This window comes from Muntiacus reevesi, chromosome 2, assembly GCF_963930625.1.
Source record: "Muntiacus reevesi chromosome 2, mMunRee1.1, whole genome shotgun sequence".
NCBI classification, from domain to species: Eukaryota; Metazoa; Chordata; class Mammalia; order Artiodactyla; family Cervidae; genus Muntiacus; species Muntiacus reevesi.
In genome coordinates this window covers 221,004,509-221,018,750 of record NC_089250.1, presented here as the reverse complement: position 1 = coordinate 221,018,750, position 14,242 = coordinate 221,004,509, and the positions used below count along the sequence as shown (strand labels likewise).

Here is a 14,242-nt window from a genome sequence, read left to right as displayed (position 1 = left end):
CGAAGCAAAGCCCACTACTCACTCTCCGCGTGGCCAGTAAAGCAGTGAGATTGACTTGGGATTCATTCTTGTGTCAGCTTTGTGACCAACTCATCGCACCCCTCTGAGCCTCAGTTGCTGCATCTGTGAAGTGGGGACAATCACCTGTTGTGGGTTTGTCTGAGTGATTTAGCAGCAGAGGTGGGGAAAGCACCCAGCAGGAGCCACACAGCAAATGCTTTTGTTTGTGTAGAGAGCTAGGTACTGTGTGCATCTCTATGGGTCCCACACTGCACTGTTGGCCTTTCCAGTGAGAAGGTTATTAGGAATAGATCTGCTCAGCACAGGCCTCGTTTGTCTCCACAAATCACATGGAAACACTGTTCGAAGAGCCGTGTCGTGTTTTGCGTGCCCGGGAATTTTGGGTGTATGATAGAGATTCACCCCGCCCTGTACTGCGTGCCCACCACCCCCCATCGCCAAATATACTTGCATGTCCTATTCTTTGCGCACTTGCAATCGATCATTTATTTTAAATACTTTTCTGCTGTCTGTCTTCTGTTTGTCCTGGCTAATTCCCAAGATCAGGGGCCTTGTCTGTCCACTTCACTGTTCCATGTCCCCAGTGGGTCTCTTGAATACTTGTCGCTTCCCTGACCATGGTGGATGCTCCGATTGTTATAATAGCTACTCCTCTTGGGTAGCTGCTTAGTTGGGGTGTTGAGGGTGGTTGTGGTCTTGCCAAGTCATGGGTCCCTGGTGATTATGCAGAGGTCGTGACTTGGGGTCCCGCAGGGATTCCTGTGTTCTGGATGTGGTGTGTGTGAGTTCCTCCTTGCTCAGGGCCTGGGTCAGACACAGCACTTCCTCCTCTCTGCTGCCTGCTCTTGGCAACTGCGGTGCCCCATGGCGTGAACCAAGACCCCGGTTGGGTCTGTGTGCTGTGCTTCAGTTACGCTCACTCTGGCCTCACCTCTGCTGGTCCTCTCAGTGAGTCAGATGTAACCACTCGTTTGCGTGAGCTTAGCCACCCACTCTGCGTCTGCTGATGTTTCTGTCTCAGGGTTTTGTCTCTGCTCCCAAGTGCCTTCAGGGACTCCGAGCCTGCTCTGAGCTTTTGGCTACCTCCTACCTGGCGGGATTGATTGATAGGCCACATCCATGCTGCTCTGTGGAATCTGTCTGTCCACTGAAGGAGCATTACAAAGCTCACCTTTCATCTCATCTCTGAAGTCGGAGCTTAGATCAAATGCAGTGGTAACCTACTTTTGGCTAATTTACCTTTCCCTGGGCAACCCCGGGTGAGCCTCAGGGTTAGTTGATTGAATGTGGAAATCGAGATGGTATTTCTTCTTGGGGTTCCCAGGTTGGCGTGTGTGTGAGGTACGCTGGGATTTATGAAGCAGAACAGTGGGGTGAACAGAGAGAGCTGGGGTCAGAGATAGGGTAACAGACTTTACTAAAGCAGCCAGAACCATGGCAGGTCCAAGGAAGTCAGATCTAATGCATGAGCTACAGAACATATGTATACATGGTGGGTGACAAACCAGACGGGCAGCAGTCTCTTGACTTATTTATTTTACTGATTATAAGTAGTAAGACCCCTAAGAGTATCTAAGACTACAGGAGGAGAGAGCCCCCGCCCCTGCAGTTTAGGAGCTCACAGGATAGAGGTTCAATGTTAAAGCTTGAGCTAAGTGGTCTGGGTTTGGGGATAATATTTCAGCTCCAGTCTTCCATTTAACATGGCTGTAAAACAAACCACCCCATAAATTCATGGTGTAGAGCATTTAATAAATGCTCATGGATTCTGCAGTCGGAAATTCAAAGAGGGAAACTAGGAATGGCTTGCCTCCTCTCCACAACTCTCCACAGTGTCTGGGGCCTCCACTGGGAAGACCTGAGGGTTTGCAGGACTTGATGGCCAGGGACTGGAATCATCTGGAAACGTCTTTGCTTGCATGTCTGGTTGGCTGGGACCTGAGCTTTGTTGTCACCTGGAACACCCATGTGTGGTCTCTCCATATGGCCCCTCTTGGGCTTCCTGACAGCATGGCTGCTGGGTTTCAAGAATGCGAGTCCCAGGAGAGCACGGTGGAGATGAATGGCACTTCCGTGGTCTAGGTGTAGAAGGGTCACTTCCATAAATTTTACTGATAGAGGCAGGGTGGTGGAGCAAATGTCAAAGTCTTGGTCATCCTCCACTGACTGTCTGACTGAAGCTAATCAGAGGTTTAGAGGGATCTTTTGAGCTCTGGGTTAAACCTCGATATGGTTCAAATGGCACATCTTAAATAGTGACCCATGGCGACTGCTGCACGGCATCTGAATGGCCATTTGATTTAATTAAAAATGCTGCCCATCTCCTGGATGTTTCCAGATGACAATCTGATTGAGTCACCTGAACAGTTTCAGAATTTCCTCCCCAGTGTGGTATACTCACAGCCCCTCCTGGCTTCTCTTAAAACCCTAGTCTGTCCCTGGTGGCTCAGCGGTAGAGGAATCTACCTGCCATGCAGGAGACACAGGAGACTCGGGTTCAGTCCTTGAGTCAGGAAGATCCTCTGGAGGAGGGCATGGCAACCCACTCCAGTATTCTTGCCTGAAAAAGCTGATGGACAGAGGAGTCTGACGGGCCACAGTTCGTGGTGTTGCCAAGAGGCAAACACAACCAAAGCGACTGAGCTCGGCCCGGCAGCTCCCCACCCATCCATGTTTCCATCCACATTTCTGCCCACCCTTGCACCATCTCCCATCCTCCTAGTAGTTATTAAGTGTCTACTGTGTGCTGTGAGTTGCACAGGGCATTACGAGCTGCTGGAGGACAAGAAGAGAAGAAGACAGAGTCTAGTAGATCACTGGCCGCACCTTCAAGGAGCACGCTGCCTGGAAGAGGTAGTCTCGCAGTAGTGAGTAGGGCTGCTGGGGGCTGCGTAGAGGTTCTAGCCTGTAGCTGAGCCGTTTATTAATGCTGGCACACCCACCGGACCTCAGTGCCCTCGGCTTCCAGTATCCAGTGGCCTCCTGGGCTTGTCCCTCGGCTTGGTGTTGGCAGAAAGTCCACGTTTTCTACCATGGAGGCCAGTGCCCCCCGGGCTGGACGTCACTGAGCTTGTGGCACCCAGTGGGTAGCAAACTGACAGAGCCAGCTGTGCATCCCACATAAATCAGCTGAAGGGCAACAGATGTGTCTGGTAGCAACTGCCTTTTCTTTTCACTGCCCGTTTCCCTTTGCTCCCAGAGCTGGGCACGGTGGCTCAGGGCTGCCTTACCATACGCACCTTTCAAGGAGGGTATTATGCATTAGGATTTTTCACTCCAAGCACCTGCTCAGGCTTCAGGAGTCCTCCTCCCCCGCTCCTCCTGGCCGCCCACCTTCTCCCACGCGGTGGTGGGGAGACGCGGCTGCCCCCGGCCGCTGCTGCTCAGGATGGGATTGTTTTCCCCACATTCGCGTCCAGGAGTGTTCAGTTTCTTGCCGCTGTGGTGAGGCATCGGGACACGTGAGGGGCTAGCTGACACATAGAGGAGCCAGCAACCTGCATCGCAGTGATGCTGATGAATGAATCAGAGAGAATTTCAAGGGCAGACAGAGGACACCAGGCAGTGATTGCTCACACCAGTGGTTTTGTGCACAGTCGCCAGGTGACCAAGGGGTTGTTTTGGAAGAATTTTGGAGGCATTATTTTAAAACAGACACAAACGTATGCAGTTGAATCACAGTGGTTTGGATATTTTCTTTTTTTTTTTTTCAAGTGTGAAGAATAATTCTTTGCACTCAGTCTCCCCTTAACCTCCCAGCCTCATCATCCCCCACACACATGACTTGGGCGATCGAGTGAGTGAAGCTGGCTGATCTAATCCGGTGTTGGTTGGATGAATGATAATTCACCTGTTGTAGTGTCCATCCCTCGATGCCACATTGAATGCAATCAGCCAGAGCATTTTGTTCTTTCTGGGGACCTCAGGCATGGGGTCAAGTTGAAGAGTAGAGGCAGTCTGAATGTCTCTTGAAATATCAGGTTTCAGGTTTAATGACTATTGGCTAAGTTCCTCTTAGGGCCAGCGTGCCAATGTGTGCTCCATTGCTCCGTCATGTTCAGCTCTTTGTGACCCCATGGACTGTAGCCCACCAGGCTCCTCTGTCCGTGGATTTCCCAGGCAAGAACACTGGAGTGGGTTGCCATTTCCTCCTCCATCTGCCAGTTCCTTCTTCTTGACCAAAGGGATCAAACATGAATCTCCTGCATTGGCAGTCGGATTCTCTACCACCAAGCCACCTGAGAAGCCCTCTCAGAGCCAGGGGGTGTTGCTTTATAAAACATTCAATCCTCAGAACAAACATTTGAGAGAGATACTGTTATCCCTACATTTCTGAAGAGGAAAGGGAGGCTCAGAGAAGTCGAGCAGTTTGCTGAGGGTCACACAACAAGCAGTTTGAATTAAACCCCAGAGCTCTTAGGATCCAAAGCTTGAGCGCTGTCTTCTACTCTACCTCCCAGGTGTTCAGAGAAGGAGAGAGCTTTTTGGGCATGGGAAAGCCAACTCACGAAATGTTAATAAAAACTGAACTTTCTGTTAAACATGCAAAGTTTTCCCATCTCTGCCCCTCCCGGGTGTGCCCACAGGCATGTTGACCCACCTCTCTCCAAGTCGCCCGTGTCTGGTTGCCAGCGTGAGAATTTTTACTGATTCAGAGATTCTGACGTGAATGGTTCAAGATACAGACTTTATCATTTGTGGAACCCATTGAGTGGTTCCTTCTGTGCTAAACATGAAAAACCTTCACTTTCTGTTGTGCCATCTGCTGTGTCCAGAAAGTTGTCTTCTTGGTAATGGCCCTGCTTGATCAAACCCTCCCACCTCTTCTTCTCCCATTAACACAGTCGGCGTGAAAGCCTTGTACAACTGGTCAGCCTTTCAACAAAACCTTTCCTTTCTGTTGGTATGTTTTGCCCTGCGTGTTTGCATGTTTCGAAGGGACCATTGTTTCTGTATTTATAGCAAGAAGCAGGTTGCAAATTAGTTTTAGTGACGGACTGAAGATAACCAGCTGTAGTTCAGGATTCAGACTGGTGCTCGTACAAAAATATGTTTTCACAAAACTAAAATTTCAAATTACTTCCCTCATGTCTTGAAGTAAATAGGGTGCTGGGTATGTGATATGCAGTGAAGAACTATTTCTGATTTTTTAGCAAAACTGAAAATTAGCCTATTGAAAACCCTTCTTGGTGACTTAGCTTTTTAAAAATGTAACACACATCTCTGTGTGCCTGTGTGTATACTTGTGTAAACAAATATTGTTTTCCCAGCCTTTGTTTTGATCCTGTTAATCAGTTTACGTACATTTGTTTTCCTTTCTCACTTAATGAACAATATATTAAAGTCATTTACTATTAATATTTGGTTACATATTGTCTGTAATTCTAATGTTCCAGGGCTTTACATTCACACACGTGTGCACACACGGACATAGCACACACATACACACACATTGCTTTCACAATGAACATCTTAAATGCATACTTTTTGTTTCCTTTTTCCTCTTAAATTATGTCTGTAAATCCTGTTGAACGTGCTTAGTGTTTCCTCTAATGAGATTACTTGGTCAAAAGACATGGGCATAACTTAGTATATATTGCCAGGTGACCACAAGAAGGGCTGTGCCAGTTTATTAATATAATGCTGTGTATTTCCTTTAGAAGTTAAATCAACCATGGAAGAACATTTTTCCATGTACAGCAAGTTCCGTTAGAGTGTGACTTTGGTGTCCCTAAAAATCACCGTGCTATCCAGAATCACACAATAAAAAACTCACAGGGTTTATAGAAGCGGGCACAAAACTCAAAAACTTTGTCAGTGACACAGTCAGAAAAAGAAGGCAGCAGAGCTCTGCACGTGTTACGTGGTTAAGAAACACGTGGGTGCATGCACGCTCTGTCGCTCAGTCCTGTCTGACTCTTTGCAGCCCCATGGACTGCAGCCCACCAGGCTTCTCTGTCCATGGGATTCTCCAGGCGAGAGCACTGGAGTGGGTTGCTATTTCCCCCTCCAGGGGATCTTCCCAATCCCAGGATCCAACCCGTGTACCCTGCGGCTCCTGCGTTGGCAGGCAGATTCTTTACCACTGTGCCACCTGGAGAGCTCTGAGAAACTCGTACCTTCGACGGTACATGTGATTGGAAGTTGGCCTGCGGAAGTGGGTTTGAGAGGGTCTGCAGCTGGAGAGTGGTTGTGCATTTGGAAGGAGATCATCTGCATGGAGGAAGCTTGAGGATCGCTGTGGCTCATAACACACACGGTGAACTGAGGCTCCTGGTAGATGCCTGAGGGGGTGTGTGTGCGTGTGTGTGTGTGTGTGTGTGTGTGTGTGTGCACGCGCACGCACACACATATATACACATTTTATGTGGGATTCTGCATTCGTCTAGGGGGTTTCTAATGGGTAAAGATTGTGCACACGTGAACATAACATTTGTATTCTGTTCAAATTGTACCTTCAAATCAATCACATTGAAACAAATTTGTGTTTTCAAAACAAGTTATAAGCAGAGCTCACTGTGCTTTTTTCTATTTGTATTTCCTGTTGTTGGGCTGGTGTCTTGTGCCTCCGTTCAATTTGCAAACAGGCGCTGTGTTTCCTGAAGAGAGTTTTTATCTTTGTATTTAAAAATAGGAATATAGATAGGTAATTGCCTCATTTTGCTTTATAATAAATAAGGATTGCATCAATTTTACTTTATAATACAGATCCCATCATTACCAGATTCTTCTCTGCTCTGTCTTCATACTTTGGAGCTGGGAACAATTTGAATTACAAAATGAGTGTCTTGTATTTTCCATTTCTAAGTTTAGAAGAAAGGACCATGCCTCTTATTTTTTGTTCATTTTTAAGAGGAGGTCTGACTAGCAACTAATATTTATTGATTGCCTCCTGGATTCACTGATGCCCTTTGTGTTCTCAAGGGACAGGTTGAGTTTTCTTCTTGATGCGGATCTTCTCTGAGCCTCATCCTCAAAATGGGATGGTGTTGGGGTCCTCATAAGGGAGTGATGAGGCTGTGCCAAGATAAGAGGTGTGTCTTTTCCATTTCCTATTGGATGAAGGAGCATTTCCCCCCCATCCTTCCATCCCATGTTGGTTTTCCCAATGACCTGACATCCCTTACAACCTTCCTAAGGAACGTGGGGGAGGGAGAGGCTCCGTCATTGCCCACCAGTGAGGAATTTGGTCTTCTAGGCCCTTCTGCAGGATGAGGAACCACTGGCTTTGCCTTCTGGATAATTGCAAGGTGACCTAGACGCTCACAGCACCCTGACACTGTACTGGAATAGAAAACACTTGTGAAAGAGACATCAGTGGTCTCTCACTGGAATTTCCCCAGTGAATGGCAGTGAAACAACTGTGCCATGTATGACAGCCCCCTTGAAGTACCAGCCCTTGACCTGTGCCAGGGTTCAGAGGAACTGCATCCTGTAACTTAACAGGGCTATCTCCCTGGAGGGCTAGGTGTGGCCGCTCTGTTGCAAATGGGTTCTTTTGTACAAACACAAAAGCTGATAAAAACAAGGAAAGGATTATGACTTCAGTGTAGGTTTAGGCATTAGAATGACACTGGCCTGCAGTTTGGTGAAGCTAACCTGGGGAAACTGTGTTCTGGCCTCTGAGACTACTTCTCTGGTAGAGCATTTAAAATCGTAGAACCAGGGGGACTTCCCTGGTGGTCCTGTGGTTAAGAATCCACCTCCTAATGCAGGGGTTCTGGGTTTGATCCCTGGTCAGGGAACTAAGGGGGCTTCCCTGGTGATTCAGATGGTAAAGAATCTACCTGCAATGCGGGAGACCTGGGTTCCATTTCTGGGTCGGGAAGGTCCCCTGAGAAGGGAATGGCTACCCACTCCAGTGTTCTTGCCTGGAGAATTCCATGGACAGAGGAGCCTGGTGGGGTTGCAAAGAGTTGGACACGACTGAACGTATTTTCCTCCCTACAGCCCCAGCCCTTGATTCCTCCTCTTCCTTTTTCCAGGTGGTCCCTGTCTACACTGTAGACCTCAACCTCATTCTTCCCCATATTTTCTGTAACCCAAAGCTTTCTTGTCACCCATGCTAATTACTTGTGGGATGGGGATGGTGTCCTGTGGGGTTGTCCCATGCTTCCAGGTTGATAATTCAGTGATAGCTAATTGTTTTCTGGAAGCTAAGATCAGCAGTGAGTTCTTTCCAAACATTTAGTGCACTTACCTGTTTGTCATTATATGTTGATTGGTGATGCTGTTGACTAGTATCTGCCTCCCACTAGACTGTAAGCTTAAGAGAAAGGACCACATTTGACTTTACTCACTAGTGAACCTCTGATGTCTACCATAGTGCCTGGCATGTGATAGTGAGAGTCGCTCAGTTGTATCCGACTCTTTGTGACCCCATGGACTATAGGGTCCATGGAATTCTCCAGGCCAGAATACTGGAATGGGTAGTCTTTGCCTTCTCCAGGGTATCTTCCCAACCCAGGTCTCCTGCATTGCAGTGGATTCTTTACCAACTGAGCTATAAGGGAAGGCATGTGATAAGCACTCAATAAAGTGTTTGTTGAGTGAATGAGTTACATCTTTAGTATTATCTCTGAGCGAGTAGCTGTGGCTGGCCGGAGTGTGGCATTGAAACAATAATAATGGTAATTATTACATGGTTATTCTGTAAGTGATATGATGAAACAGGGTAACCAGAACAGTCCTTAGAGGACCCCGCAAGAGGGCCCTTTGGCCTGAGCCAGGGCAGGGTGACCAGGAGACCTGCCATAGGGCAACTTGATCAGGTGGTCACTGACCCCTGGGCACCAGATCTGGTCTGGTGGACATTAGGAGCAGTCTAGGGAGCAGGACAATTCAGAACTGCAGCCCAGTCCTGAATCAGGGAAACCCTGGGGCTCCATGTTTTCATGTTTCAAACATTTGTTGTTCACCTGCCCTGTGACAAGCCTTGGGGTTCACGGTTGAAAAACACAGTCTTTACTTAGTGTCAAGGATTTCACAATCTAGTCTGGGGAAATAAATGAATTTTTAAGGCACAATTCTATGTACATGTGGTTTCCTGTGAATGAAAGGAAATTCATAAATATAAAGGGTATAAACTCAAATCCTACTCCCTGGATATCGCCTTAACAGCCTTTCTTCTTTTTGCCCAAGTGTATGTTTTCTACATGCTAAGGTTTTCTGTTCCTGTTAATATTTCATTCTTGTCTTTTTGTCTAAGTTTCCATGTGTCCTATGCTACATGATTGACCTAATTCTCTAATACAGTTTTATATCATGGTACATCAGCTACAGACTTAGTGGCTGAAAATGACAGCTGATTGTTTCTCATGATTCAGTGGGTGGGTTGGGTGGTTCTCTCTTGGTATCTTAGGCTCATTCATGCAGCTGAGATGGAAGGTCCAAGGTGGCTTCACCCACCTTTCTGGCACGTGATGCTGGCAGCTGGTGGGGCACCTCTGGTCTTTTCATTCTGTGTAGGCTGGACCTGGTGGTCTCAGGGCAGTGGACCAAGGAGGTGAAATTAGATGCTCCAGTGTCTCTTAAGGCTTATTTAGAGTTTGGAGTTGAATGACATTGCTTCTATCACATTCTGATGGTTAAAGCAAGTCACAAACCTATTCTGGATTTCAGGGCTGGAAAATACATTCCACCCTCTGATAAGAAGAGGGGTGAAATCCCATTGCAGAGTGGGGTGGAAACAGAAAGATGTTATTTATTAAGGGCCATAACTGGAACAATCTAGGATTCCCTGAAGCTATGAAAAATCATTGTTTTCCATTTAATAGTTCATCACTTTCCCACATCATTAAAACCTATTTGTAGATGCAGTTTTTTTTTTAGAGAGTCCATATTTCATTTTACCTGCTTGTTAGAGGTTTAGATTTTAGTCTGCTTCCGTGTATACTTCTATGTGTGATGCTTTGCCAAGTTTTTGGAGTCCTTGAAGAGGTATGACTGGGTCAAAGAGTATGGGTGTTTTAAGACTCTTAATACATATTGTAAAAATCTCTTCTGAAAGTTAGTGGTACAACTTCACAACAATACATCAAGGGGTCCATCCCCTTGTCAGCATTAAGCATTATTGATTTTCAGAAAAAAGCTTTAATTTGATGGATTAAAAACCAGAATCTCACTCTTGTTTTTGTTTACATTTTTTGCTCATTCATTAAAGTGTTTTTACATACTTAATAGCCATTTGTATATACCATCCGTGAATAGTTTCTTCATGCTCTTTGCTTATTTATGTGCCTTTCTTAATGATGTTCCTGAGATTTTCATGTGGTAATTATTTAAGCTTTCGTCTGACATGTTTCTTGCATGTCTCTTGATTTTTTTCCATTTTACTGTGTACCTTTTGATTTTTTTTTCTATTTTTATATACAGTTTTTTTTTCAGAGTAAAAAATTATTCTTTTAAAATATACAGTGTCTTTCAACTAAAACTCAGATGGCTCTCCACCTCCGTTTTATTCTAGGTTTCCAGTTGGGTATGTGGTGTGTGTGTGTCTTTCAGCTTTCTGACTTGTGGAACCTCTTGGAATTAGTTTTTAAAGAAACACCAAACTCTGATGCCTCTGTTGTGAAGTGAGGATCTATTTCTCACCTCATTTCTATTTAATCGTCCCACTTATCCAAGAATTCTTTCCGGCACTCATTTTATTCATTTATCTATTTGACTGTGCTGGGTCTTAGTTGCAGTATGCAGGATCTTCCATCTTGGTATGACATGCGAACTCTTAGTCATGGCATGTGGGATCCAGTTCCCTGGCCAGGGGTCCAACCTGAGCTTCTTGCATCGGGAGTGGGGAGTCTTAGCCACTGGACCACCAGGGGAAGTTCCTCCTTTGGCGTTAATTTTTGATGCAACTTTTTCCCCCCTTCAGATTCTATTTCCTAATATACTAAGGATTGTTTCTGGGCTTCCTCTCTTATTCACTTGATTTTTTTTTTTCTTGCCCGAATACTCGGCTCTTAATGATTGTGACTTCATATTGGGTTTTATTTTATAATTGTGGAAAGTACCTCCTCATTATTCTTCTTTTTCAAAATCTCTTAACTATTTTTGTTTAATTCTCCCAGAAATACTTGAGAATCCTTTTGAACAGTTCTGTAAATGGACCTACTGGGATTTAGATTGTAACCGCATTATTTTTATCGATCAGTTTGTCGTGATCTGACGTCTTTAATATATTAAGACTTTCCATCCAGAAACATTGTACACACAGCTCCATTCATTTGAGCCCTTTAAAATATCTCAGCAGAATTTTGTGGTTTTTCCTCTTACGGTTTCTCAGTATTTCTTGTAAAAGTTAACCTCTGCTATTTAATCTTTCTGGTCGCTTTTTGGAATGGGCTGTTTTCCCATTATATCTTCTAACTGGTCATTTAGATTGTATAGGAAATGCATTAATTTAAAAATATTTTTATTGATTTAACAGTGGCACAGATACTGTATAAATAACTTGCGTCGAAAAAAGTGAAGCAGTGCAGGAGACTATTGAATAAAAGGGAAAGAACCCCTTAGTGCCTTTTCCCTGATCCCACTCCCAGCCTGAGAGCCAAGTGTGGTTAATAGTGAAATATTCTGGCCCTGTCTTCATTTGCATATGCATATTTTAACATGAATGGAACCATACTATTATATCAAAGCATATGGCTCTATTTTAATTTATTTGATCATTGTTGTATAGTCAGGATGGGTACCCAGAGGCCAAATTGCTGGGTCAAGGGTTTGTGCAGTTTTTATTCCCAGTGGTTTGATGCAACAAAGGGTTATTTCTCATTCATGCTTCAAGAGCAGGGCGGTTGGTGGGGGGATCAGCTCCACCCAGTCCCATGGGGACCCAGGCTGATGATGGAGTCTTAACGATCCTAGCTGTACCAAAAACATTTGATACTTCCATGGTTACTAGCATGGAGTAGACAAAGCAGGAAATGAAATGTTTTTGTTCAGAGGGGACACACAGTTCTTCTGCTCATGGTTCATTGGCCTGAGCTAGTATATAGGACCCTAAATATAAATAGTCTGTGTGTGTTCGGTTAATAAATTTTAAGATATCTGTTATCTGTGCTTTTAAACTTTTTATAGCTGTCTATTAAATTACTCTTAAGGGTGTTAACAAAAACTTCCCTGGTGGCTCAGTGGTAAAGAATCCACCTGCCAATTCTGGAGATGCGGGTTCAATCACTGGGTTGGGAAGATCCCCTGGAGAAGGAAATTGCCTGGGAAATCCCAGGGACAGAGGAGCCAGGTGCACTATAGTCCATGGGGTCGCAAAAGAGTGGAACTCAACTTAGAAACTAACCACAAAGGGTGTTACGCTCTGATGAAAGGCATATGTGGCTGTTCATTTCCCCACACTCTTGCTAATGAATATCATCAACCCTATTTCTGTCAGTTTTCTTCATTGTTCCATTGCTACTTTCCCTGATTAGTGATGAGATTGATCATGTTTTTGCATGTTATATCCATTTTTATTTCTTTGAATGTTTTATTCTGATTCTTTACCCATTTTTATTGTTTTAAATTTTTTTGTTGTTGGTTTCAAAGTTTTAGGAAAGGATTTGGACATTAACACTTTTGTCATCAATGTCACTATTTTGTCATTCGTCTTTTTTTTTTTTTTTTAATTGATGAACCTAAAATAATATATCATTGTCACATTGCTTACATTTTGGTGCTATACATTCTGTGAGTTTAAAGACATGTATAATGACATATATCCATAATCATACAGAGTAGTTTCACTGCCCTAAAAGTTCTCTCTGTGCCACCTGTTCATTTTTCCTTCCCCAACCCTTGGCGACCATGGATCATCACGAAAGTGGTGAAAGTGTTAGTTGCTCAATTGTGTCCAACTCTTTGCGACCCCATGGACTGTAGCCCACCAGGCTCCTCTGTCCATGGGGTTCTCTAGGCAAGAATCCTGGAGTGGGTAGCCATTCCCTTCTCCAGGGGATCTTTCCAACTCAGAGACTGAACCTGGGTCTCCCGCATTGCAGGGAGATTCCTTACCATCTGAGCCACCAGGGAAGTCCTTAAATGTTGGGGATATGTAGTCCGCCAGGCTCCTCTGTCCGTGGACTTCTCCATCCAAAAATACTGGAGTGGGTAGCCAGCCATTCCCTCCTCCAGGATATCCTCCTGACCTAGGGATTGAACCTGGGACCTCCCGGATTGTTGGCAGATTCTTTACCATCTGAGCCATCAGGGCAGCTCTAAATGTTTATCTGAGGGTCTCTGTATGTCCATGCTTTCATTCCTATTATAGGTTACTTGAGTTTTCATGTTCTCTGCTGTTATGTCTGACTAGAAGTTTATCAATTTTATCATTCTCTAAAAGAATGAGCTTTTGATTTTATTGATACTGTCTGTAATGTTACTGTTTTTAATTTCCTTTATTTCTATTCCTACCTTTATTATTATTACTTTTCCTTATGTTAGCTTTGAGTTTAATTCGCTTTTCTTTCTAGTTTCTTAAGGTGTAAGCTTAGGTTATTTATTTTAGATCTTTATTTTCTTCTTATAACAGCTTGTAATGGTATAACTTGCCTTTTGAACACTATTTTACCTGCTTCCCACAGATTTTGATATGTTGTATTAATTTCATGTTAGTTTAATTTGCAATATTTTATAATTTCTCTTGAGACTTATTTAACCCATGAAATAATTTAGAAGTGGGTGCTTTAATTTCCAAATATTAGAGATGAGATTTTCCAGATATATTTTAGTTAATTTGTGGTTTAATTTTGTTATGAGGACATAGTTTGCATGATTTTCATTCTCTTGAACTTTTTAAGGTTTGTTTTATGGCCTAAAGTATGGTAAATGTTCCATGTGCCCTTGAAAGGAATGTATATTTTGTGTGAGTTTTTTTTTTTTATAAATGTCAGTTAAGTCAAAGTGATTCATAGTGTTTTTAAGGAATTTGGTATCCATATTGATTTCGTCTTTTCTTATTCTGTTAATTACTGACAGCAATATTGAAGTCTCCAACTATAATAGTGTATTTGTCTAATTCTTCCAGTTTTCTGTTTTTTGCTTTGCATATATGTAACTGTTGTTAAGTGTATAAATCTTTTGTATTGTTGTATATTCTTGGAGAATTGTCTCTTATGTGATGTTCCTGTTTGTCTCTAGTAATATTCTTTGTTTGGAACTCTACTTGTTTGATATTATATAACTCTCAAGCCTTGTTAATTCATAATATATATTCTTATCATTCTCATAC

The 14,242-nt window shown here is 43.8% G+C and overlaps 1 protein-coding gene across 1 annotated transcript in view; it reads left to right on the top strand.

Annotated features, from left to right (window-relative positions):
* Positions 1–14,242, top strand: part of CDYL2 (chromodomain Y like 2) — a 159,244-nt gene that overhangs the window by 72,875 nt on the left and 72,127 nt on the right. The gene's annotated exons all lie outside the window — the stretch shown is intronic.